This window comes from Rutidosis leptorrhynchoides, chromosome 1 (genome assembly GCF_046630445.1).
Source record: "Rutidosis leptorrhynchoides isolate AG116_Rl617_1_P2 chromosome 1, CSIRO_AGI_Rlap_v1, whole genome shotgun sequence".
In the NCBI taxonomy this organism is placed as follows: Eukaryota; Viridiplantae; Streptophyta; class Magnoliopsida; order Asterales; family Asteraceae; genus Rutidosis; species Rutidosis leptorrhynchoides.
In genome coordinates, this window is record NC_092333.1 from 487399954 (window position 1) to 487405545 (window position 5592).

Here is a 5592-nt window from a genome sequence, read left to right on the forward strand (position 1 = left end):
ATTTGTTGAGGATATTTCTTCCTGAGAGACGGTAGAATTGTAATTATTCGTCTAGAGCATGATGAGGTGGGTAAGTTCCGACATGGTTCAGACAAGGTTATTTGTAGGATTGGTTTCATTCTATACGATATTTGTAGGAGCCGAACTCCTGACCTCTCACTAGAAGAGGCGGACCACTACCACACGAGCTACAACACGAGATTATTTGTAGGATTGGTTTCATTCTATACGTTAAATATATATATTTTTTAAGTCGGGAAAACACAGTTAGACCTACAAATTCCACATAATATAATTTAACTAATCAAACTCGTATAAATATGTTTTTTAAACAACTTAATAAAAAGAATAATTGTAAAACAAAAGTCACTAGTTCATCTATATACGTTAACAATATTTAATAGGGTTATTGTTAAAAAAAACTCGAAAGAATATGTAATTATAAAAGTAAAAATTTAAATCTACAAATTAAATAATATACCACGTATAACATTGTTTTATACTATTAAAAAGATAAAATACTTTTTAATTTTTTTTTATAAAAAAAGATAAAGTTAAAGTTCAACGTAAAAGGAAAAAGAAATATGGGTAGGATCCATAAGTATGATCCATCACTGTAAAACAATACATTGACCAACGACATTGCATCATTATTACATGTAGTAGTTTTATTAATTTGTACGTATATTTAACTGTACTGAAAGACAATATTTTGAACAGAAAAAACTATTATAAAGATATTATATGCAATGTTTATATGATAGTATTAATTGTGTCCCAAATCTTTTATTAATGTGGATAATTTGGTGATCTTAGATGTTATGCATTGAGTTCCTAAATCTTACTTTTAAAGATCGCTAATGTAGTTTTTCTCAAATTTAATAATTTGATAATTCTTTTGAATGTATTTCATAAATCTTCATATCTTCATAACAAGATTAATAAAAAGTAGAATAAATTTACGGTTTAACAAAAAGTTGTTTTACTAGTTAATTAATGGAAACTAGCGATGATAGTCAACGCGTTGCTACGGATTTTGCTCTATATATTTTATTATACAATACGATCTTCAATGATTGAGACAAAACTTGTATTAAGTTTAAAATATTAAAGGAAAAAAAGTAAAAAGATGTAATAAAATAAAAGGAGACCAAAAATGAAAAAAAGAAGAAAAAAAAGAGAAAGAGAATATGTTTCATTATATCAAACGACAATCGTTTATTTGACTATTAGTGGGTATATTAATATTAATATTAATAATCTCTTTATATATATTATATATATATATATATTATAATAACAAAGTTAAAAATAGATCATCTCAAATTTAAACCACTAATCTTAGCCTTACATCGATACCATCTAAATTTTTTAATTTTTTTAAAAATAGATGCTCCGTAATACTAAAATTCACATAAACATCAATCTAACCAAACCCTAGATTTCAATTATACCTTCTAATTCTTCAGTTTCCTTTGCCTAATCGACTGATCGAAAAAGAATTAACGAAAATATTGTATCGACGATGAAGGTGTCTACCACAAATCAATTCAATTTCAATAACCGATCAAACATTAGGGATTCACGATGATACCCATTCAAAAAGCTTCCACATGAATCGTCTTTCATGGCTTCAACATGAAACCATTATCCCAATAACACGGCCAAAGTTATCCTATCAAAGCATCCCACGAAAAAGAATTAGGGTTCGGCAAAAGAATTTCAAGTATCGAGATGATATCAGATGCAATTAGGGTTCTTATTCACCTCTTCCATCTCAAACAAGTACATACTGCAATTTTTGAATATAATTGTAATGAAAGGCACTTCCTTTTCCTTTGCTCATTTTAACATAACCGCAATTATAACATTTTTTCTATTTGGAAGCTCGATTAAAGTCATTCACAGATAAGACGATTTATAAAGTTGATGTGGTGCCCTATCGGATTTCATTGATATCCACAATATCACAAGCCCAAATTGTAAGATCCTTTAGTGTTTTAGGGTTTTGGATAAATCACATTGAAATGCCTTCCCCTTTCTTTTGTTGATTTGATGATTATTTGTGTTTATAAAGATTGTTGTTGTTTTTTTGGTCATTCAGGTTTCTTAAATTGAGTTTTCCTGGTCCAGCTAATTACTCAAGATGCATCCGTGGAATTTCACTACATCCAGTTAAAGATCGTTTTTTTTTTTTTTTTTTTTTTTTTTTTTTCATTTGGGTTTCATCACTCAGTTTTTTCTTTTTTGAATGTAATTGTTCATGATTCTTTGTTAACACATAACCTGATGAAGGCAGAAATTTTTCAATATGAGGTTTTATTTGCCGATTCATGTTCAAAGTTATTTTCAGGCGTCAAGGGGATTCAATTGTGATTTTTGGAGCTTTTACAAGTTCATAATTACTTTCACAGATTCTAATTCAATGTTTGGTCTCATAGGTTCTAATTCAAGGTTTGGCTTATGTTTTGGACAGGTTAAGGAATTCAATGAAAGTGTTTAGCTATTAATCACGTCTAAAGTACCTTAAGTAACTACGCTCATTTCATTCAATTAATTTTGTTTCATTCTTAACAAATACCTGATTAATGGTCCATGACTTATGTTTCAGAAATCATTTAAGAATTCAGTTTAAAAGACAATTATTATCCGTAGGTACTCGGAAATGAGCATGAAGCTGGGTGTTAATGAAAAAAAACCAGAATTGGCATCAAACTGCTGACAAGGTACGTTAACCTATTGAATTTTTAGTTGTTGTTTTAGTTAATATTTTATGATTTATAATGATTTTGTAAAACAATATTTCTGGATATCGTTCGTAAGTCAGACTCATTTGCGAGTTTTAGTTAGCTGTGACTTTTAGTTATATGCCAGTAAGGTTGCGTAGTAATCATTTAGATGTTTTTGGTTCAGCTTATGCAAAAACAAGGCAAATGCCTATATAACGACTTCTTTCTCCAACTATCTCAGTTTGACAATATTGATATTGTCAAGTTTTACTGAATTAGGAAGGTTTCATTAAAAGGTAATACTACGTGTACCTATTTTAGCTTGCAAGTTTGAAAAAACAGAACTTGGAATGTTTCATTCGAAGGTAATACTACGTGTACCTATTTTAGCTTGCAAGTTTGGAAAACAAAGAAATGAAAACACAATTTGCAAAAGATGTTGTCTCTATATGTTGTCTCTATATGTGTAAAATTAGAGGATCAAATAAGTAATTTTATTCTCATTCAACAATATAAAGTTAGCTCGGTTAAAGAGGTGATATTAGAGTGTGCAAAGCAGATAATGGGCATTAATGCTAAAGGAATACAAGTTGGAATGTTCAAAACATTATCTACAGGTTCTCTGATTTGACCCATTTTGGATAATACAATGATCAAAACGTCCCTTTCTATAAATCAGTGGGTCAAAATTGCCACATGCAGCTAATATTGATGCTATTTGTTTTCTTTTGCAAACATAATATAGGACATAGTTGGTTTTATATATGAAGCTTAGAGGTAAAAGCTTAGAGGTAACAGTTCACTTGGAACGGATACACCAAGTATACGAAAAGTTATGGCTATGTGAGTAGGTGGCTGACCGCACGGACTACATGGAGGTTAGTATGTTCATTTATAATGCATTTATCTTCCATAGGTAGCAACATATAACAATTTTGTAACATACTAAAAAAGTCGAAATGGGTCTGCCCAGTTTAGATTTAATCACAAGTATTTCCAAATGCGTCTCTATTTAATCTTCAATTTATCTCACATGTATTTTTCTCTCTGATTTTATGTTGCAGACTCAAATCTCGATTAAATGGGCAATTTTCCTAACGAAATCACCGTGCTACGCCTGCCGAAGTACAAAACTTGGGTAATCCACTTCAATTATCATGATTACAGAATTTATTCTAAACTACTGATCTATTTTTTTAAACAATTAGGAGGTTGTAAACACTTATAGTATCGTTTGCTGGACTTTTAACTGTTCGACCCATTTGCTGCTTAGATAAATGTTCTAAATTTATCCATTTGATCTGTTATCAACTTAATGTATAACCCAAACTTCCCATTTTAACGCAACTGAGTTAAAGTCCTCCCCTCCTATTTAGACTATCAAATTTTATTTGAATGTACTCTAAGCTTTTATTTATATGTTAATTTTATTTGGTGATTAATGATATATTAGCAACATTTCAAGTGCATTATACTTACATTTATGTTCTAAATATTCTTCATCCATAGCTGATACAGTTTGTTGAGTTATCTAATGGAAATAAGAGAGGTGAAAGAGTAATTCTTATTAATAGTGCTTAATACATGAGACTACACTAAACTTGGAGTCTAACAAACGTGGTAAGTGCATACATGATTGATATGCATTCATTATTGTTGAGTCTTTTTGCAGGCCCTTGATAAAATTACAAACCTACCACTAGCTAATGGTTGGGGTGAGAAACACCATTTTTATGTCAAGTCACGATATATGTCCAAGCCAAGGTATTTGCTTCTTATATTTGTACATACTTACTGAATTTAGGAAAGGCTGCATCGCAGTTCTATTAAATGTTCATATTCTATAAATAAAGCTCATTTATTCGATTGAGTTCGATTATCAGCATGTTGGTCACATAGAGAAATGATTCATTCCATTTGCTCTCTAACGTATCATTATTTGCTTTGACAGATATTTGAACTCCGCGTAACTCATTCAGTGATAAATATGGTTATACATTGTGTAGGCAGTCGCTTATCTTTATCAAGGGTTAATTCTTGGCGAAGGGTAACAAGGAAAACTCAAATTGAATGGATGTATCTGCTATATAACCAGCAACATCTCAAAATAGGGCTTCAATCATTTTCTGATCAATAATCAAAGTATTTGTTTAAAATTTGTAATAGATGTATATGCATAAACGGATAATTACCTCAATTAGGAACATTTATTGTGTTTGTATATTGAAAAACACTTCTACCGCTGCATTTAACATAGTTAATTCTATGAGTGCTTTTTGTATGTGTGAAGTCTTTTGTAATAGATGTAAAAACATAAACGGGTAATTACCTCAATGAACATTTATTGTTTTTAATAAGTGTAGCAACATTGTGAATTTCCATTTTACATGAGTTGTAAGATTAAAGTGATAACATGTGTTTGATCTTATTATGACCAGTTAAAGTACGTCTTATTATGACCCCTTAAATAACTAATTGTACGATCAACATTCTTTTAAATAATTTATGTTGTATAATCTCGCGAATTCGCGGGTTATAAACTAGTAATATTAATATTAATATTAATATTAATATTAATATTAATAATATTAATATCAAATATTAATATTAATTTAAATATTAATAATTAGAGTATTAATTAACTATCCTTACTTACATGTTCATGTGTCAGGATATTCATGGAACATGTAATAGGTAACAAAAGATTAATACAAACTACAGAGAAAAAGGGAAAAAAACTGTGTGTTTTTTGCCCGACAGTTATACTTTTTTGAAAGCTATATTGCTACTTGGACCGTCTTAACCTCCATAGGTGGACTGATGGCTTGGATCTCAAAAATTGGCTAGCTTCGGCCTCTCCAAA

General features: G+C 29.9%; 1 long non-coding RNA gene across 7 annotated transcripts; it reads left to right on the plus strand.

Annotated features, from left to right (window-relative positions):
- Positions 1-1388: 1388 nt before the first annotated feature.
- On the plus strand, positions 1389-5054 carry LOC139875337 (uncharacterized). Of its 7 annotated transcripts, none has more exons than XR_011767920.1 (8): positions 1389-1982; positions 2105-2174; positions 2477-2530; positions 2656-2726; positions 3248-3607; positions 3794-3867; positions 4402-4493; positions 4681-5054. It is a non-coding gene; the product is annotated as an uncharacterized lncRNA (long non-coding RNA). The 7 variants fall into 7 exon arrangements; XR_011767915.1 differs by having other exon boundaries at positions 1389-1785; positions 1888-1982; positions 2656-3607; XR_011767918.1 differs by having other exon boundaries at positions 1389-1785; positions 1899-1982; positions 2656-3607.
- Positions 5055-5592: the final 538 nt, after the last annotated feature.